The following is a 22,693-nucleotide window of genomic DNA, read 5'->3' on the forward strand; positions in this document are numbered from 1 at the left end:
AACAAGATAATGTTATATCTTGGTAACTGTTACAAAGAAAATATAATCAGATGATGTGATTTTTGTGAACAGGTGCATCTACTGTGTGTGTGTTGGTATGTGTGTGAGTATGTGAGTGTGAATGTGCATGTATGTATGTATTTTGTACTTTTACTCTAGGCCTGAAGGTGTATGAGTTTTTCATTCGTTTGATTTTTGCTTCTGATTGGACATCCAACTACATTATCCTCCTAAGGGCTGAGTGACCCGGACACATTCCTTAGTGGGGAAGAAAGAGAATCTGAAAGTTACGAAGTGGGTTTCTCTGGCCTGGGCAGAGCAGGACCTGGATCTCTGACAAGTTGGGAGAGGCACTGCTCCCTCAGAAATGCATCCCCGGAAGTCAGGTTAACGTGTGTGATCCTGGTCAGGGTCCTGACTTGTTTGTCCCCTTGGCCCTTTCTTGATGCCCCACACTTTTGCAGACCAAGCCATTTGATTCTGTTAGGTCAAACTAAGAGTCCACTGAACTGCAGGTGGCCAGCAGCAGAAGCGGGGTGGCCACTGTACCCTGCCCTACATTTCCTCCTTAGCAAACGCTGTGTGAGATTACTATGCGTCCTCAGTGTTTGCATTGTCGGATTCTGAATCCTAAACTGTCACTGACTGTAATCCGGTTGTCTCCATTTAGGTCCCTGTCAGCCTGTGTATCTTTGCCATTCATCTTCTCTCTTTATTAATCATGTCCTCTTTTCCTTGTGAGTCATGGTTCCTGTTCCTTTCTAAATACCTGCGGGATCTCTTTATAGAGTTTCAGTCTCTCTGGAGTTTTACTGAAGGGAAAAAGGAAGCTTTTCATTCTCTTGGCAACCCCTGTGTAATTCTTGGAATATCCAATTTTTTTTCAACCCATAAATGGATGTCCTGCCAAGTCCCACTTTTTTTCCTGGAGACATGGTGATGAGGTAGTTTTTCCCGTATCACCGCCTGTGCCATGAGCAAGCCAGGAAACAGCTGCTGGCCAGAGACCGCCCTGGGAAGTTATGTTCCAACAGTTGATGAGATCTTGCACCCATTCCTGACGGACGTCATCTTCTGCCTCGTGGGACTCCATGCTATCCTGGCAGAGACTGTCCCTTCTGATTAATTTCCATGTTCTGCTGAAATTCCCCTCATTTTTATGCACATTACCTGTCTTTCCTCTAGCTCATTTAACTTATTAATCAAAAAGGTTGTAAAGTTCCTGTCTGATAGTTTCAACATCTGAGCCGTCTCTGGTGTTTCTGGTCTGTTGATTTCTTTATCTCTTGCCAATGAGTCTTTTTTTTTCCTTGCTTAAAACTTTTAGTGTGGATTGTAATTTGTAAACAAATATCAGATAATTGTGTTTTATAAAAAAGTAGAAACTGTGGCAAGTACTATTTGCACTTGGAAATAGGCCTGCCTCTTCTCTGTCAGTCATTAATGTGAGGGTTGAGTCAACCTGGTCTGTAACTGAGCAGGGTTCGGGATCGGTTGGTGCTTTATCACCTTCAGGCGGCCACAGATTTCCAATTTCTCCAGTCGCAGGCTGCTGCTCTACAGTTCTAAGTGTGCAGTTCCAAGTGCCGGAGGTTTTTTCTCGACTCCTGCAGGATCTCAGGATCTCAGCATTAGCCAGGCCAGCTCCCCAGTACTGCACACTCACGTCTCTGAAAGTGATAGACTGCTGAGGCCTGTGCTCAGTCAGTGTTTAGGGTAGTGGTGGGGTTTTCCGGGATCTCTTCTTCCACCTCATTCTTACGCAGGCCTGTGCACCTGGGCCTCAGGGACTGGTCTTTCTCAGCCTTCCCCTCTCGCCTCTTGTGGTAGCCACACTCCAACTGGAGAGTCATCTTGGGCAGGAGGCAGTCTCCTGCCCCTCCCCAGCAGCAATGCCCTCCTGCTTCGTGCAGTGCGGGACACTGGGCCCTCCCGCAGCTGCAGGCAGCGCTTTATTCTTACCCCACCCAGGGTAAGCCTACGGGTCTTCACTCCGGACCAGGTATGGGGAGTGTTTCCTCACTGAAAAGCAAGCTGGCGTTTGCTTCCACCCTTCTCCCAGGGGCCATGTTCCTAAACCTGTAATTTGGAAGGGAGTTTTCCTGACCTCTCACACGAGAAGACAGCTTTCTTCCCATGTGAAAATGGTCTGTCTTGGGGGAGATGCGCCACCCCTGTGCTCCAGCAAGGGTGGCTCTCTCAAGCCTTCCCAATCGATCCCACACTCTCTGGTGGACCCCTGGTGGATGCTGGTGGAAAAGGGATCAGAGTGACTGCATTGTGTTGGTCTCAGCCTGTTTACAGTGATGCTGTTGGCCACAGATCCCTAAGGCACACTCTTGGGCCCGTTAATACTTCTGGTGAGTCCCCTCAGACATTTCCTGGACCACAGCCAATGTTGCGGCTGGACTGGCCCTTGTGGTTTTAGTATGACTGCAGAATGCACCTCAGCAACAACCATCAGGGGGCTTTGAAAAAGAAGATTTATTACTCACAAGTCCTAGAGGGTACATAGCATGCCTCGGGGCCACACAAGGAGATCACAGGTAGAAAGAGTGAGGGAGTGCAGTCCTGGGGCTCTGCCTTTATCAGGTCAAGGGTAGGGTGCTGAGCACTTCGAAGGCTCGCTCTTACAGTAGCAAACCTAAACCAGAAGAGTGTGAATGAGGACACAGGAGGGGAAAAACCAGGGTCACTCAAGCATCCAGCTATCTAGATAGCTTTCTAAAAGGAGAACTTCATGGGTGGGCAGCCTGGTCTCTCACCTAGGTGTTTAGGTAGTAACTGTGTCATGAAGCTGGAAAATAGGTTTATTTGAGATGGAGGTCATTGAAATGGAAGACCCAGCAATCACAAGCTTAACTTCAAGTACTTATATTATAGTAAAAAAAAAAAAAAAGCTTGCTATCAGGTACTTATACTACACAGTACACCCTCTTCTGTGTCCAGGCTCCCAAGGATTTAAGACAGTCAGGTTACCCCACACTCAACTATGAAGAATTTGTTAAAATTTCAGTTGTTTCCTTCTTACGTGTTTTTATGACTGACTTGTTTATCTCTGTGTTCTCCGAAAGATGAAATAGATTGTATGACATATCTCTCTCTGATGGCTTAAAATAAATTATGATTTTGTAGCTTATCTGGCTTTTTCTTAAAGCTAGGTGGGGAAAAAGTTCTCTTATGAGTTTCTTCATCCTAAGCAGATGTACATACATTCATATATATGGTATTATAGATATAGGACATATCATTCTTAGAGGAGTTTTGATTCATGGCAATGCTGAACCTGTCCCCACACAAGCACAGCCTCTCCCAAGATCAACATCCTGTGTCAAAGTGATACATTCATTACAAGAGATGAACCGACATTGACACATCATCACCCAAAGTCCATAGTTTACATTAGGGGTCATTCTTTGTGTTGTCTAGTCTATGGGTTTGGACAAATGCATAATAATATGTATCCACCATTACAGAACAGTACAGAGTAGCTTCACTGCCCCCCAAATCCCCAGTGTTCCACCTATCCATCCCTTCCTTCCCCCAAATGCATGGCAACCACTGATCGTTCTACTAGCTTCATAGTTTTCCGTTTTCACAATGTCATATAATTGTAATCATTCAGTATGTAGCTTTTTAATGCTGCCTTCTTCCAGTTAGTAAGTAATACGCTTTTAAGTTTCCTCCATGTCTTTTCATAGCTTGATAGCTCATTTGCTTTTAGCATCGATGATACTATGTTGTATGGAGGTACCAAAGTTTGTTTATTCATTCATCTATTGAAGGATATTTTGATTGCTTCCAAGTTTTGGCCATTATGAATAAAGTTGCAATAAACAAATGAGTGCAGGTTTTTGTGTGAATATAAGTTTTCAACTCATTGGGGTAAATTCTAAAGACTGATTGCCGGATCAAAACTAAACTTACAAAACTAGTAAGAAACTGCCAAAGTGTCTTCTAAAGTGCCTGTATGCTTTTGCATCCCACCAGTGAAGAATGAGAGTTCTTGTTGCTCCCCATGCTCTCCAGCATTTGCTGTTGTCAGTGTTTTGGATTTTAGTCATTCTTTTTTTTTTTTAAGATTTTATTTATTTATGTGACAGAGAGATAGCCAGCGAGAGAGGGAACACAGCAGGCGAGTGAGAGAGGAAGAAGCAGGCTCCCAGGAGAGGAGCCCGATGTGGGACTCGATCCTGGAACGCCAGGATCACGCCCTGAGCCGAAGGCAGATGCTTTAACGACTGCGCTACCCAGGCGCCCCTGGATTTTAGTCATTCTAATAGGTATGCAGTGGTATCTCATTGTTTTAATTTGCAAATCCTGATATGCTTATTTGGCATCTATATATCATCTTTGGAAAGGTGTCTTTGGCCCAGTTTTTAAATTGGGTTGTTCATTTTTCTATTGTCCAGTTTTAAGAGTTATTTGGAAGTAATGTGTACACACAATGTGGGGCTTGAGCTCACAATCCTGAGATCAAGAGTTGCACGTTCTACTGACTGAGCCAGTCAGGTGCCTTCCTAAGTTTTAAGAGTTATCTGTATATTTTGGGGGCGCCTGGGTGGCACAGCGGTTAAGCGTCTGCCTTCGGCTCAGGGCGTGATCCCGGCATTATGGGATCGAGCCCCACATCAGGCTCTTCCGCTATGAGCCTGCTTCTTCCTCTCCCACTCCCCCTGCTTGTGTTCCCTCTCTCGCTGGCTGTCTCTATCTCTGTCAAATAAATAAATAAAATCTTTAAAAAAAAAAAAGAGTTATCTGTATATTTTGAATAAGAGTTCTTTACTGAGTGTGTCTTTGCACATATTTTCTCTCAGTCTGTGAATTATCTTCTCATTCTCTTGACAGTGTGTTTTGCAAAATGCAAGTTTTTAATTTTAATGTGATGTAGCGTCAATTGTTTGTTTAATGGATCATGCCTTTGATATCATGTCTAAAAAGTTATTACAAAACCCGATATTATGAAACCCAATATCTCCTATGTTATCATCTAGGAGTTTTGTAGTTTTACATTTAGGTCTATGATCCATTTTAAGTCAATGTTTTTATTAAGATATAATTGACATTTACTGTGTAAGTTCAAGGTGCACAACATGTTGATTTGATATATTTGTATATTATAATATTATTAATCACCATTGCATTAGCTAACACGTCTATCATGTCACATAATTATCATTTCTTTTTTGTGGGAATAATTAAGATGTAGTGTCTTAGCAACTTTGATGTTTATAAAATAGTATCATTGACTATAATCACTATGCTGTGCATTAGATCTTTAGGACTTAGTTATCTACTAGTTACAAGTTTGTACCCTTAAACAACATTCTCCAGTTCCCTGTCTCACATCCCCCCCACCTCCCCACCCCCATCTTTGGAAACCACCATTCTACTTTCTATTTCTACATAAATAATCATGTCATCTACAAAGACTGTTTTATTCCTCCCTCCCTCTCTCTTATCTTTCCTACCTTCCTCCCTCCTTTCCCTCTTTCCTTTCGATGCCTTTTAGTTCCTTTTCTTAGGACTTAAGAAAGTTCCTTTTCTTAGCCCTTAACTAGGACTTCCCATAAGATGTTGAAAAGGAGTGGTGAGACGGGACATCTTTGTCTTGTTCCTGACCTTGATGGGAAAGCCTCTAACTTCTCAACATTAAGTATGCTAGTGCAGGTCTTCTGTAGATGTTCTTTATCAAGTTAAGGACATTTCCCTCTTTTCCTTGTTTGCTGAGATGAATATTTTTTAAACAGGCATTCCCACCCCTGGTGTGAAAATGATGATCTAGAGGGGGGTAAAGGACATTTCAAAGACTGTAGTAGAAGTTTGCTTTTCTATAACAAGTTATACCTTGTTGAATATGTTATGCTATACCTTTCAGAAGGCTTTTTCTTTGGTAACATGAGGCTAAATTATGTCAAGAGGAACTTTTTCAAACCTGGGGTCTGGGGAATAGAAGGGGTAGTAAGGAAAAGGAATGCATAAAAATTGAGATTTTCCTTCTCGTGCCATGCCACTAACATGCGTCTAAATATGGAATCAAAACTCAACAATCTTTAGAAGAAGTTAAGCCATATTTTGTGTATATATGTCACTAGTAGAATAAATAAATTCAAATGAATTGAGTGAGAAAATCTAAATGAAAAATTTCCCACTCAAGCAAAGAAATGAAAATTGTTTTATTTGCAATTACTACTCAGTTAAGGGCATAACAAACAAAAATGTAGAGTGTGAATATTGAAGAAACTCTTTAAGAAAAAGGTAAAATGTAATGGAAATGCTCTTTCATAAATCCCTTGGTGATGCTTCAAAATTTATTTTCTATATAGGTTTCATAAAACCTTTATTTTGAGACTATGAATTTTATGGAAAGGGCATTAATATTTATTCAGTAATAGCAAAGATAAATGGATTTTATAAAAAGATTATATGCCTCAAATATCATTAAATTGCATATCTCCGGCAGAACCCTCCTGGATTTTTTTCTCTATTAATACTTACTAGAAGCTCACTAGATGGCACAAAGAAGCCGATGGTACGGAGAGACCAGGAAAAATCATGTGCTTTAGAACATGCTGGGAAGGCTTACGTGTTATCATCAGGTTTTGCTAAGAGAATCTGAAGGAAAACTCTTAATTGAAAGTATTGAGGTCTACATAGATTAGAGGATACTACTAGGTGTACCTTAGTTGCACATTTGGACTGGATGTAATTTCTCAATTGACATCTCCTATTCATCTGTATTATAAAATTTAAGTGGATATTAATATATAAATGGAATGTGTAATAATCAATTTGCAAAAGTATTGTTAGGGGTTAAAATTTGAAGTAATACAAAAAAATTCAAAGTATTACAATGATCAATTTTTATTTGAAAAATAGCTTTTTAAATATAATACTGCAAAAATAATTTAAAAGACCCAAAGACTTGTTCACATTTTTTAAAAGATTTATTTATTTTATTTATTTATTTATTTATTTATTTATTTATATGAGAGAAAGAGAGAGAGTAGGGAGAGGGGGTGGGGCAGAGGGAGAGAGAGAATCTTAGGTAGACTCCCTGCTGAGCTCAGAGTCCCATGTGGGCCTAGATCTCAAGACCACGAGATCACGACCTGAGCCAAAATCAAGAGTACAATGCTTAACCAACTGAGCCACCAGGCACCCCAGACTTGTTCACATTTTTAATTAGCATTTCCTGCTTTCTTTTCTAGGTGAGGAATAAATAAAGATGATAGGCTGGTAATGGGTTGCAGTATTGTGTTTAGTTATGGTGGACTTAATGAATGTAGAAAATAAACAACGATATAATCAAATCACATTACCAAACTAAATAATATTGCATTTATAGACATCCCCTTAAAAAGCCTTGCAGGATCCCCCACACTGGGCTCAGTGACTTTCCCACACGCCCTGGTAGCCTCCTAGCTGTACTTACCACATCATAATACTTATATCTTATAATTAACAGTTGCTCTTTCACTTTCGGCACTTGACTTTGAGCTCCTTGAAGACAAAAACAATGTCATATCAACCTCTATGCTCTCAGCAATCAAGCATTGTGGCTGGAACTTAGGAGACAGACACTTCTACAGGTTAGAGCTGTGGGTTCTGTTACCCCATGGACATTGCCTTATATGTCAGTTATACCACTTATCACGTAAAATTGTGGGCAAGTTATTTAAGCTCTAAAAGTTGGGGTTAATAAGAATAAATAAAGTAATAATAGTAGCTGTTCCATAGAGTTTTTGTGAGTATTAAATAACATAATAAATATAAAGCACAGTTTCTGGAACACAGGAAAGTGTTACCTCTTATTATTATTATTATTAAAATATTTGTTGAATGAATGGATCTTAATTAAATTCTCCAAAACCAGTATTTATTTTGGATTATTGATATTGCTGTCATGTGGATATTTCTCATACTTGGATGTACAGAATTAGGAATATAGTGAAATAAGTTGGTTGAATATGGAGGAAACCCAGACACACTCTTTCTTTCTTTCTTTCTTTTTTATTTAAAGATTTTATTTATTTGAGAGATAGAGGGAAAGACCACAAGCAGGGGGGAGGGAGAGGGTAAAGCAGACTCCCCACTGAACAGGGAGCCCAATGTGGGGTTCAATTCCAGGACTCTGGGATCATGACCTGAGCCAAAGGCAGATGATTGACTGACTGAGCCACCCAGACACCGCTCAGACCTACTATTTCTATCTGAAACTTGGAATTAGACAAAAGATCACTAGCCATTCTTTCATGGTGGTGCTGGGATTGATTTTTGCTGTCTAAACAAGTTAACTCTGTAGAAGCAAAGGTTAACTTGTGGATTTTTGCCTGATAGAGATACAAGTAACTTCTATCAGCTCACCAGCTACCCCAGATGGCCTGCTGGACTTAAGCCAGTTTTATATGTATTTGTAGTAATTTTATTCTAACATTTTTCTTGTCAAATAACCTGTAGACATCAATTCTTAAGTGCTTTTGGACTTGGCTTAACATCTTACTGTCTCCTTCAGTGATTACTAAGTTAAAAAAAATCTTTCACACACATTCATTTTGTATCTGCATGAGAGTAATGATTTTACATTTTTGAAAATTAAACTGTAACCGTGCAGTCTGACAATATTTTAGGAAGTTGTGAATCTCAACTTTGACAGTTATTTAGAACTTTCTGCAATAATCTGAGCAGGGCTGCATATACAGGATGCTACTCTACAACATTTATATAGATGTTTGATTTTCTTTGATGACTTATACTTAACAATTGGAAGTTAAATGTGGAGTTATGAGAAATACAACATTTGTTGACATTCAAACAACCCTGATGGCATAAAAGTTGTTAGTTTAATTCCCATAGAAGGAGCTACAGAGAACACCACCACCACCAACAGCAATAACAGTAACAACTCACAAGGCTTATTAGGATGGCTTTGTCCTATAAGGGAGTAACATCTTTCTTCTCTGTTCTTAAGGACTGCTGCTTTTGCTAAATTAACTCACAGTACTGAAGCTGGAAAACTGTATTTGGAAACTGTATTTGGAAACCTTTGCTTTTAGCCCTAATTTTAAATCTTCTGTTCAAATAGATAGGATAGTAACCAAACTAGTCTAGATTTGGTTTAATGTTGACAAAGGAAAATTTCTCTTCCGAAAAGCACAGTTTTGGAGAGGCTCCATTAAGCAAGCTGAGAGTCAAGAGTCTTCTGTCAAAGAATATGCGGTTACTAAATGAAAAGAAAGGAAAGAAGGAAGGAAGGAAGGAAGGAAGGAAGGAAGGAAGGAAGGAAGGAAGGAAGAAAGAAAGAAAAGAAAGAAAAGAAAGAAAAAAAGAAATGTGAGCATTGGATTTTCCTGAAATGTTCCTGACTGGCAAAGAACTTGGCAAGATGAATGTGAGATTTTTGCCCCCAGAACCTAACATTTTAGCATTTATTACATATAAAAAATAATTTTGATTATCTGTATGTATTAACATTATCTACTTTACCACCAGAACATTCTGGCAGGTCAGGAAAAAGTTTTCTTTTTTTTTTTTTTAATGATTTTTTATTATATTATGTTAGTCACCATACAGTACATCCCTGGTTTCCAATGTAAAGTTCGATGATTCATTAGTTGCGTATAACACCCAGTGCACCATGCAATACGTGCCCTCCTTACTACCCATCACCGGTCTATCCCATTCCCCCACCCCCCTCCCCTCTGAGGCCCTCAGTTTGTTTCTCATAGTCCATAGTCTCTCATGTTTCATTCCCCCTTCTGATTAACCCCCTTTCTTTATCCCTTTCTTCCCCTACCGATCATTCTAGTTCTTATGTTCCATAGATGAGAGATATCATATAATATTTGTCTTTCTCTGCGTAACTTATTTCACTTAGCATTATCTCCTCCAGTGCCATCCATGTTGCAGCAAATGTTGAGAACTCGTTCTTTCTGATAGCTGAGTAATATTCCATTGTATATATGGACCACAACTTCTTAATCCAGTCATCTGTTGGAGGGCATCTCGGTTCCTTCCACGATTTAGCTATTGTGGACAATGCTGCTATGAACATTGGGGTGCATATGGCCCTTCTCTTCACTACGTCTGTATCTTTGGGGTAAATTCCCAGTAGTGCAATGGCTGGATCATAGGGTAGCTCAATTTTTAACTTTTTGAGGGACCTCCACACTGTTTTCCAGAGTGGCTGTACCAACTTGCATTCCCACCAACAATGTAGGAGGGTTCCCCTTTCTCCACATCCTCTCCAACAATTGTTGTTTCTTGCCTTGTCTATTTTTGCCATTCTAACTCTTCTTTTGAATAAGTCTTGCCAGTGGTCTGTCAATTTTATTGATTATCTCAAAGAACCAGCTTCTAGTCCTGTTGATCTGCTCTCCTGTACTCCTGGTTTCTAATTCATTGATTTCTGCTCTAATCTTGATCAACTACTTCCTCGTGAGTGGATTAGGCCTGTCCCTCTTTTGCCGTTCCAGCTTCTTGAGGTGAGAATATAAAAACTGCATTTTAGATTTTTCTATTCTTTTGAGTGAGGCTTGGATGGCTATGTAGATTTTTTATTTATTTATGTGGCAGAGAGCCAACCAGTGAGAGAGGGAAAACAAGCAAGGGAGTGGGAGAGGAAGAAACAGGCTCCCAGCGGAGGAGCCCGATGAGGGACTCCTTTCCGGAACGTCGGGATCACGCCCTGAGCAGAAGACAGGAGCTTAATGACTGCACCACCCAGGTACCCTGGGATGTGGGCTTCTTGATTTTTCAGCCTGCCTTCTGGGGGAGGGGCCTGCCTTGCCCATACTCAGGCAACCCTGTTTGGGTAGAGTCTCCATGTCCCCTGCAAGGGGGGATGTGGGTGGGCACACTGTGAGCCGGTATTTCCAGGCTTTTGGTTTTTGGCGGCTTTCCCTGGCAGGGCAGAGCAGCAGTGGCCGAATCCTTGCCTCTGTCTCAGAACAGAGAGATCACAGTCCCTCTCCACAGTGCTCTTCTGGCCACTTTACCTCTGTTTCTGTTGGTGCTGTTAAAAACCCTGCAGCGTCCTGGGTTGTGTGCCCCACAGCCGGCATCCCAGCCCTCACTTCCAGGGCCGGCGCTTCTCTGTCCTTTGTGTTTCTAACACTGCCAGCCGCCAGCCGCCCCCATGCTCCCGGAGCTCCCGGTCTCAGTCTGGATACAGTGAGCACACCGGAGTTCCGGAGTTCCATGAGAAGTCTGGTGGCGCGCTCCCAGCTCACGTTCTCAGTCTGCTGTCTCACGGGTGCCGTCTGCGAGTCTGCCCGCTCCCCCGTGCAGGTGGATACCGCTTCCTGGTGCCCTAACATGGCAGCTCCCACCCCCTTCCGTTTATCTTCTGATATCTGTGCACGGTTTCACGGCTCCCCGCTTCGTACCTCAATACTCAGCGCTGGAGATGTTCATTTGTACAGATCCAGATGTATCTTCCTGCGTCTCAGGCTGATTCCGTGGATGTTCAGGCTGGTCTGGTACCTATCCAGCTCGACTCAGGGGACCGGCTGAAAAAGGGGTCCCCTACTCCTCCGCCATCTTAACTCCCCCTCCCAGGAAAAGGTTTTCTTAATAATAATTATTATTCTTAAAAAATTATACATATATATTATATATATAATATACATATATATGAACCATATCTAACTCTCAGTTACTTTTTTCTACTCTGTGACTTGGTCATAGGCTTGGCATTTGCCATGGTAACCACCAAACATTTACTTCCAAAGATCAAATGATAATGTGCACCAATCTCTACAAATATTTTAGAAACACATCATGTGAAATGGTGTGTATCATAAGTATTTGAAAAAATTGAGATTTTAATTATATGTGTATATGTTTATACATACACACAATGATTTGTACTATAACTATTTGATAAAGTCGAGAGTTTGGCTAAAACAGTATACGCCCAATATATAAACATTTTTATGATAATACATTTTCTATGACTCATAAGGAATTTTAAATTTTATAGTGTATCTAGACAGTGTTATAAATTTGAATATCATTACTTTGTTATGTTTACATTAAGTTACCAATTAATAAAATATATTTCCTAAAATATCCGGTAAGTTTTTTAATATGTGTGAATGTAAAGAAGGATGTTTTAAACAGCTCAGAAGGCTCTACTGTGTCCCTGCTTACTTCTTTTTTTTTTTTTTCAAGTTCCCAGATTGTTTTATTTTATTTTTTTTTATTTTAATAATGATTTTTTATTATATTATGTTAGTCACCATACAGTACATCCCCGGTTTTCGATGTAAGGATCGATATTCATTAGTTGTGTATAACACCCAGTGCACCATGCAATATGTGCCCTCCGCCTACCATCACCGGTCTATCCATTCCACACCCTCCCCTCTGTAGCCCTCAGTTTGTTTCTCATAGTCCATAGTCTCTCATGTTTCATTCCCCCTTCTGATTACCCCCCCTTTCTTTATCCCTTTCTTCCCCTACTGATCATTCTAGTTCTTATGTTCCATAGATGAGAGAAATCATATGATAGTTGTCTTTCTCTGCTTGACTTATTTCACTAAGCATTATCTCCTCCAGTGCCTTCCATGTTGTAGCAAATGTTGAGAACTCATTCTTTCTGATTGCTGAGTAATATTCCATTGTATATATGGACCACAACTTCTTAATCCAGTCATCTGTTGCAGGGCATCTCGGCTCCTTCCACGATTTAGCTGTTGTGGACATTGCTGCTATGAACATTGGGGTGCATATGGCCCTTCTCTTCACTACGTCTGTATCTTTGGGGTAAACACCCAGTAGTGCAATGGCTGGATCATAGGGTAGCTCAATTTTTAACTTTTTAAGGGACCTCCACACTGTTTTCCAGAGTGGCTGTACCAACTTGCATTCCCACCAACAATGTAGGAGGGATCCCCTTTCTCCACATCCTCTCCAACAATTGTTGTCTCTTGCCTTGTCTATTTTTGCCATTCTAACTGGCGTAAGGTGGTATCTCAGTGTGGTTTTGATTTGAATTTCCTTGATGGCTAATGATTTTGAACATTTTTTCATGTGTCTGTTAGCCATTTGTATGTCTTCATTGGAAAAGTGTGTGTTCATATCTTCTGCCCATTTTTTGATTTGTTTATTTGTTTCTCGTGTATTGAGTTTGAGAAGTTCTTTGTAGATCTTGGATACCAGTCCTTTATCTGTAGTGTCATTTGCAAATATATTCTCCCATTCCGTGGGCTGCCTCTTAGTTTTTCTGACTGTTTCCTTGGCTGTGCAGAAGCTTTTAATCTTGATGAAGTCCCATAAATTCATTTTATCTTTTGTTTCTCTTGCCTTTGGGGATGTGTCATGAAAAAGGTTGCTTTGGCCGATGTTGTAGAGGTTGCTGCCTATGTTCTCCTCTAGAATTTTGATGGATTCCTGTCTCACATCGAGGTCTTTCATCCATTTGGAGTTTATTTTTGTGTATGGTGTGAGAGAGTGGTCAAGTTTCATTCTTTTGCATGTAGCTGTCCAATTTTCCCAGCACCATTTATTGAAGAGACTGTCTTTTTCCCACCGGATGTTTTTTCCTGCTTTATCAAATATTAGTTGCCCAAAGAGCCGAGGGTCCATTTCTGGGCTCTCTATTCTGTTCCATTGGTCTATGTGTCTGTTTTTGTGCCAGTACCATGCTGTCTTTGTGATCACAGCTTTGTAGTACAGCTCGAAATCCGGCATTGTGATGCCCCCAGCTTTGTTTTTCCTTTTCAACAGTTCCTTGGAGATTCGGGGCCTTTTCTGTTTCCATACAAATTTAAGGACTATTTGTTCCAGTTCTTTGAAAAATGTCCTCGGTATTTTGATCGGGATAGCATTGAAAGTGTAGATTGCTCTGGGTAGCATGGACATTTTAACTATGTTAATTCTTCCGATCCATGAGCATGGAATATCTTTCCATCTTTTTATGTCTTCCTCAATGTCTTTCAAGAGTGATTTATAGTTTCTAGAATATAGGTCCTTTACGTCTCTGGTTAAGTTAATTCCAAGGTAACGTATGGTTTTTGGTGCTATTGTAAATGGGATGGATTCCCTAATTTCTCTTTCTTCGGTCTCGTTATTCGTGTATAGAAATGCAACTGATTTCTGAGCATTGATTTTGTATCCCGCCACGTTACTGAATTGCTCTATAACTTCTAATAGTTTGGGAGTGGCTTCTTTTGGGTTTTCCATATAGAGTATCATGTCATCTGCAAAGAGAGACATTTTGACTTCTTCTTTGCCAATTTGAATACCTTTGATCCCTTTTTGTCGTCTGATTGCTGTTGCAAGGACTTCTAGTACTATGTTGAATAATAGTGGCGAGAGTGGGCATCCTTGTCGAGTTCCTGATCTTAAGGGAAAGGCTTCCAGCTTTTCCCCATTGAGAATAATATTTGCAGTAGGCTTTTCATAGATGGCTTTTATGAGATTGAGAAATGTACCTTCTATTCCTACACTCTGAAGGGTTTTAATCAGGAAAGGATGCTGTATTTTGTCAAATGCTTTTTCGGCATCGATTGAGAGGATCATATGGTTCCTGAGTCTTTTCTTGTTGATATGATGTATCACGCTGATTGATTTGCGAATATTGAACCACGCTTGCATCCCAGGTATGAATCCCACTTGATCGTGATGGATAATCCTTTTAATGTACTGTTGGATTCTATTAGCAAGTATCTTGTTGAGGATTTTGGCGTCCATATTCATTAGGGAAATCGGTCTGTAATTCTCCTTTTTGAGGGGGTCTTTGCCTGGTTTGGGGATCAAGGTAATATTGGCCTCATAGAATGAGTTTGGTAGCTTTCCTTCTGTTTCTATTTTTTGAAATAGCTTTAGGAGAATAGGTATTATTTCTTCTTTGAATGTTTGGTAGAATTCCCCAGGAAAACCGTCCGGGCCTGGAGTTTTGTTATTTGGAAGGTTGTTTATCACTGACTCAATTTCTTCATAATTAATTGGCCTGTTTAAGGAATCAATTTCTTCCGGTTTCAATCTTGGTAGTTTATAGGTTTCCAGGAAGGATTCCATCTCTTCCAGATTGCTTAGTTTATTGGCATATAGCTGTTGATAAAAATTTCTAATAATCCTTCCAATTTCAATGGTGTTCGTCGTGACCTCTCCTTTTTCATTCATAATTTTAATAATCTGGGTCCTTTCTCTTTTCTTTTGGATAAGTCTTGCCAGTGGTCTGTCAATTTTATTGATTCTCTCAAAGAACCAGCTTCTAGTCCTGTTGATCTGCTCTACTGTACTTCTGGTTTCTGCTTGATTGATTTCAGCTCTAATTTTGGTCAACTGCTTCCTCGTGCGTGGATTAGGCCTGTCCCTCTGTTGCTGTTCCAGCTTCTTGAGGTGAGAATATAAAAACTGCATTTTAGATTTTTCTATTCTTTTGAGTGAGGCTTGGATGGCTATGTATTTCCCCCTTAGGACTGCCTTTGCAGTATCCCATAGGTTTTGGACTGTTGTATTTTCATTCTCATTGGTCTCCATAAATTGTTTAATTTGATTTTTGATTTCCTGGTTTATCGAGTCATTCCTGAGCAGGATGGTTCTTAGTCTCCAAGTGTTTGAGTTTCTTCCAAATTTTTCCTTGTGGTTGAGTTCCAATTTCAGAGCGTTGTGGTCTGAGAATATGCAGGGGATAATTTCAATCTTTTGGTATCGGTTGAGACCTGTTTTGTGTCCCAGAACATGGTCTATTCTTGAGAATGTTCCATGGGCATTAGAATAGAATGAGTATTCTTTGGTTCTGGGGTGTAGTGTTCTATATATATCTATGAGGTCCAACTCGTCGAGTATGGCATTCAAAGCCTTTGATTCTTTGCTTAGTTTTTGCCAGGGTGTTCTGTCTATTTCTGAGAGTGGAGTGTTGAGGTCCCCTACTATTAATGTATTTTTATTTATATGTCTCTTTATTCTGGTTAAGAGTTGGCTTGTGTATCTTGCTGCTCCCCTGTTGGGGGCATATATATTTATAATTGTCATATCCACTTGTTGAATACTTCCCTTAAGAATAATATAGTGCCCTTCTGCATCTCTAACTATAGTCTGTAGTTTAAAATCCAATTTATCTGATATGAGAATTGCTACCCCAGCTTTCTTTTGAGGTCCATTTGCGTGAAAGATGGTACTCCATCCCCTTACTCTCAGTCTGAATGCATCTTTGGGTTCGAAATGAGTCTCTTGTAGACAGCAAATGGATGGGTCATTTCTTTTTATCCAATCTGCAACCCTGTGGCGTTTTATGGGATGGTTCAAACCATTTACATTAAGACTGATTACTGAGAGATATGATTTTAATGTTGCCATGTTGCCAGTAAAGTCTTTGTTTGTATTGGCTGTGACTTTCTGTTCTGTATCACTCTTGGGGCCTTTTTACTTTTATAGAACCCCCCGTAATATCTCCTGTAGGGCTGGTTTCGTGGTTACAAAATTGGTTAGTGACTGGCGATTCTGAAATGTCTTTATTTCTCCATCAATTCTGAATGACAGCCTTGCTGGATAAAGGATCCTTGGCTGCATGTTTTTCTCTGAAAGAGCTTTAAATATGCTCCCCCAACCCTTTCTCTCATTCCAGGTCTGTGTAGACAGGTCTGACGTAATTCTGATGCTTTTGCCTTGGTACGTGAGAAATTTCTTTGCCCTGGCCGCTTTCAATACTGTATCCTTGCATCTAATATTTGCGAATTGCACTATGACGTGACGTGGCGTAGGTTTGTCGTGGTTGAGCTTGGGAGGGGTCCTCTCTGCCTCTTGGACACGAATGTTTGTTTCCCTTGCTAGATTAGGGAAGTTTTCAGCTACAATTTGTTCAAATATCTCTTCTAGACCTCTGTTTTTCTCCACCCCCTCGGGGATGCCGATGATTCTAACATTGGATCGTTTCATTGAGTCAGTAATCTCCCGTAACCTACATTCGTGGGCGTGGATTTTTTTAAGACCATCTTCTATTTTCATTTTTTCCTCTATTAACCCATCCTCCAATTCACTAACCCGTTCCTCTGCTTCTGCGACCCTGGCCGTCAGAGCCTCTAGTTTTGCCTGCATTTGGCTCATAGAATTTTTAATTTCTGTCAGATTCGCTCTCATTTCTGTCCTTAGGGATTCTATATTCTCAGTAACCTTTTCGTTAATAGTTTTTTCAATTCTACTCATCATTTTGACCATCGTTACTCTGAATTCCATTTCTGATAATTTGGTTACATCCATATCCATTATTTCTGTGGCAGAGGCCACAGAATCACTGTCTTTTCTTTGCTGGGGGGGGCTTCTCCTTCTTGTCATTCTGATGAAGAGAGGTTGCGGGGTTTCCAGAGCCCAAATTATTGACTGGGTCCCAGGCCGTGCCCCTTGTTTTATAGGGATCTTAGGGATGTGGGCTTCTTCTTTAAAGATTTTATTTATTTATTTATGTGGCAGCCAACCAGCGAGAGAGGGAACAGAAGCAGGGGAGTGGGAGAGGAAGAAGCAGGCTCCCAGCGGAGGAGCCCGATGAGGGACTCCTTTCCGGAACGCCGGGATCACGCCCTAAGCCGAAGACAGGCGCTCAATGACTGCGCCACCCAGGCGCCCGGGTTGTGGGCTTCTTGATTTTTCAGCCTGCCTTCTGTGTTCTGGGGGAGGGGCCTGCCGCGCCGATACTCAGGCAACCCTGTTTGGGTAGAGTCTCCGTGTCCCCTGCGAGGGAGGATGGGGATGGGCGCTCTCTGAGCCGGTATTTCCAGGCTTTTGTTCTCTGGCGGCTTTCCCTGGCGGTTTGCTGTGCCTCTTCTGAGAGTCAGAGCAGCAGCGGCCAAATTTCAGCCTCTGTCACGGAACAGAAGGATTGCGGCCCGTTCTCTACTAATGTTCTGGCCACTTTAACTCTGTTACTGTTGGTGCTGCTCAACCCTGCAGCGTCCCGGGATGTGCGCCCCACACCCGGCGTCCCAGCCCTCACTTCCAGGGCCGGCGCGTCTCTGTCCTTTGTGTTTCTAATACCGCCAGCCACGGCGCGCCCGCCGCTCCCGGGTCTCCCGGTCTCGTCTGCCGGTGAGCACACCTCGATTCCGGAGTTTCGTGAGAAGCCTGGTGGCGCGCGCACCCGGTTCAGGGTCTTCCAGTCTGCTGTTTCGTGGGTGCCGACCGCGAGTCCGCCGCTCCCCGTGCAGGTGGCCCGCCAGCCGCCAGCCGCCGGCGCCTCGGTCTCCAGTCTCAGTCTGATCCCGTGAGTACACCGAGGATCCGGTGTTCCCGGAGATGCCTGGTGGCGTGAGCGTTCACGTCACCGGTCTCAGTCGCGTCTCTCGCGGTGCCCTCTGTGAGTCCGCCCGGCTCCCCTGTGCAGGTGGCTGCCGCTTCCCGGCGCCCAAACGCGGCGGCTCCCTCCCCCTTCCGTTTATCTTCCGATATCCGTGCACGGTTTACAGCTCCCCTCTTCGTACCTCAATACTCAGCGCTGGAGATGTTCATTTGTAGAGATCCAGATGCATCATCCTGCGTCTCAGGCTGATTCCGTGGTTATTTAGGCTGGTCTGGTACCTATCCAGCTCGACTCAGGGGACCGGCCTTGTCTCTGTGACGTGCTACGAAACATCCACAGCAGGACAGGAAGACCCCTGCTTACTTCTGTTATTGTTTCCCAAGGGTGAGAGGACATTACTTTATGTGGTATGGTACAGTATGTGAACACTTCTGACCAAATGAAAATTACTTCAGAGGCAAGTAAGCAGGCCACAGTCACCACTGATGACACAAAGTTCTGAGAGGCAGAAATTCCAGGTCGTTTCCCGGAGCAGAAGGGCATTTCAGCTAAGAAAGGAAAACAGGAAGTTTAAGTGGACTCAGCGAACTGATTTACCTGGCACAGAATGGTTCTTACCCCAAAAAGAACTAGATTATAGAAATCCTCTTCTTATGTATAGTTTTATATAAAAGAGGGTTGACAAATAGTACTTCCAAAGCAAATGACTGTACCTAACCGCATCAAAATACCTAGAGAAGTCTAATATTCGATCATTCAGATTCATATCAAATATCTTGATGTATCCAACATGCAGATGTTTGACAAAATATCAAATGTCCATCTATTTTTTTTAAACTTCTATTTGGATATTTTAATACTGGCGAAGAGCTCAAAGGAATGAAAATGGCTGAATGTATGCATCTTTTAAATAACCTTCTCATTCATTCATTCATTCATTCATTCAACAAATACATATCTGACGTCTTGCTGTCTGCTAGATCTGAACACCTATTGAAGATAATAGCAGTGAGCAAGGCATGTGGGGTCTCTGCCCTCATGAATCGTGAACATTTCTACTTTGCCTCTCTGTATTGTGCTGACCACTAGGGTTACAGAAACTTAAGAAAAGATTCCTCCTTCCAGACACCTCATGGTTTCATGGTGGAGATGGACACATCCAAAGCAGGCCAAATGTCCTGTCATTGAGGCAAACGTAGGGAGCTCTGGGGATGCATTAGGAAATACATCAGTAACAATGTTTTATCTTAATAAGCAGCTGAAACTGTTTCATCCAATCAGAGAAGAGAGAAAACACAGAAGGAGATGAATAGACATCATAACATTTGGATGCAGCTTTTGAACTTATAAATAAGAATTTGAGGTAAAACAAACAAATAAAACCAGGTTCTTTGGACTTTTTTTAAATTTTAGATTATTTATTTATTAATGAGAGAGACAGAGCGCACACGTGCACCCTTGCATGCGGGGGAGGGGCAGAGGGAGGAGCAGATTCCCTGCTGAACTGCCAGTCTGGCATGGGGCTCTATCCCAGGACCCTGAGATCATGACCTGAGCCGAAGGCCAGGAGGGCTCCACCCAGGAGCCCTAGGTTCCCTGCATTTGAATAATTCGTTCTCCTGGACTACATGTGACTGGAAAGGGTTTCCTTGTGGTGCGCTGGCCACCTTTGCGGCCTCGTCTTTGCATTCCTTCCCTCTTCCTCTCCTCAACAGCAGCCTTTGTCAATTTGAGGTCAAAAACATGCATCATTTTGAACATAAACTGCACAACTGTAGGACAGGCAATTATATAAACCTGATATAACCCAACAGATCCAGGGCCCTCTCTTAACTATCCAGAACTCTACTTTCACCTTTAGTTTTCCCAAAATCTAACTCTAAGTTTGCCTGAGCCTTAAGAAAACAAGATCCTACAGTTGGATGTTAAAGGGGAAGACCCCATGTCCAGATTTCATGTCAGGCCAGGAATTATCTGTATTACAGTTGACCCCTGGGGCCCACCCACTCATTCTCTATGTCTCCTCTCTCTCTTTCTCTCTCTCTCTCTCTTTTTTTTTTAGATTTTATTTATTTATTTGACAGAGAGAGAGGCAGCAAGAGAGGGAACACAAACAGGGGGAGTGGGAGAGGGAAAAGCAGGCTTCCTGCTGAGCAGGGAGCCCAGTGCGGGGCTTGATCCCAGAACGATGGGATCGTGACCTGAGCCAAAGACAGACACTCAACGACTGAGCTACCCAGGTGCCCCGTCTCCTCTCTTTTTTCTATCACTTCTCTATGGACTGATTTGACTGAGTCTTACACTTTGCATTTATTGTATTTATTGTATATATTTCTCCATGCTCACACACCACAAATTAGCGTTTTCAAAACCCCATTATTATCTCAGGTACCCACAAGATGATTCTTGTTTGAAGGCTGAAAGAGGCTGTGTGGTTATACAGAATTGAATACAGAACTAGTCTCCATATTCATCAGTTTCATAAATGGGGGAGGACAACAAAAAATAAAAAAACAAAAACACAGTCTTGACAATTGGAGAACTTCATTTAAACAAAAGAGCAAATTGATAGAATGTTCTTTTTATAATTGGCATTTTTTTGTTTTAAGATTTATATAGTTATTTTAGAAAGAGAGAGCATGAGGGGCAGAAGGAGATGGGGAGATTCTAGAGCAGACTACATGTTCAGAATGGAGCCAGTTGTAGGGCTTGATCTCAAAACTCTGAGATCATGACCTGAGCTGAAAACCAACAGTAGGGCACTTAACTGACTTAAGGCACCCCTGGCTGTTTTGGTTTTGATGAACACTACAGACATAAGGAAATTAATCATCCTAAAATATTAGGTTTATATAAAAAATATATTTTAAGAAATATTCTCTATTATTTGCGGGATACAATCTAAAATTTTTTTGGGGGGGGAGTAATGTTTTTTTTTCCTTATTTAAATTCAGTTAGCCAACATGTAAGTACATCATTAGTTTCAGATGTAGTGTTCAACAATTTCAGTTGCATATAACACCCAGTTCTCATCACATCACATCACATGCTCTACTATCTAGAACTTTTATCTTGTCATTTGAAATTCACCATAATTTGGTTACATTTTTAATTATTTTTTTCATCGGAGGTGAAATTCTGATGATGTAAATTCAACAACAAAATGAACAATTCAGTGCCATTTAGTACGTTCATGAAGTTGTGCAACGTGGGTCTACTTCCAAACATTTCATCACCTCAAAATAAACTTAGTACCGATTAAGCAGTCACCCTGCATCTCCTCTTCCCCCAACCCCTGGCAACCACTCATCTGCTTTCTGTCTCTAAGGATTTAACTATTCTGCATATTTCCTAGAAATGAAATCATAAAATATACAGCCTTAGGGGTCTGGCTTCTTTCATGTAGCATAATGTTTTTGAGATCCATCCACATTATGACATGTATCCATATTTCATTCCTTTCTATGGCTGAAAAGTATTCCATTGTGCCATATTTACCCATTCATTGGTTGAAGGATATTTGGTGTCTTATCTACATTTTCTACATTTGGCTACTATGAATAACGCTGCTATGAACATTCACGTACAAATTTTTGTGTGGACATGTTTTCATTTCTGTTGAAAATGAGTGGAATTACTGGGTCATAAGGTAACTCCGTGTTTAACCCTGTAAGGAAATGTCAGACTGTTTTTGGGCACCATTTTATGTTCCCACCAGCAGTGTGTGAGTTTCAATTCCTTCACATCCTTACCAATTTTTACGAATTTTTATGAATTTTTTTAAAAAACTATTTATTTGAGAGAGAGAGAGCACAAGCAGGGGGAGAGGCAGAATGAGAGAGAAAGGGAGGAACAGACTCTCCACTGAGCAGGGAGCCCAATGCAGGGCTTGATTCCAGGCCCCTGGGATCATGACTTGAGCTGAAGGCATATGCTTAACCAACTGAACCACCCAAGTGCCCCGATAATGTTCCTTAATGCACTGAAGTTTTAAATTTTGTTGAAGTCCAATTTGTCTATTTTTTCTTTCGTTGCTCATACTTTTAGTGTTAAATTTTTGCTTTTAAATCAAAAGATGAAGGGGTAGAAAAGCATCTCTTTGGCTCAGGGTTATTTGATGGCCTTCAAAACTCTATTAGGGAAGTGGAATGAGTTCTGGATGACTTTATTTTCTCTTCAGTATCTCTACTAGTATAGAGAACAAATAATAGAGTCTTTTTATGTTTATAAATGATATTTTTTTCCCTAAGAACTTGGCACTCATCGGAAATAGCATTTTTATTTCAAGAGACAGAAATTTATCCTAAGGGATATGGTGCAGATTGCTACCTGTATGATCAAAGGGTGGTTTTCCGAAAATCTGCATTTTGTGTCTTTTCTTAGAAAATACTACGGATGTTTTCCCATACCAAATAATAAATCCAAATTCCAACAAATACATATAAAAAGAGG

This window comes from Ursus maritimus, unplaced genomic scaffold, assembly GCF_017311325.1.
Source record: "Ursus maritimus isolate PB19 unplaced genomic scaffold, ASM1731132v1 scaffold_9, whole genome shotgun sequence".
NCBI classification, from domain to species: Eukaryota; Metazoa; Chordata; class Mammalia; order Carnivora; family Ursidae; genus Ursus; species Ursus maritimus.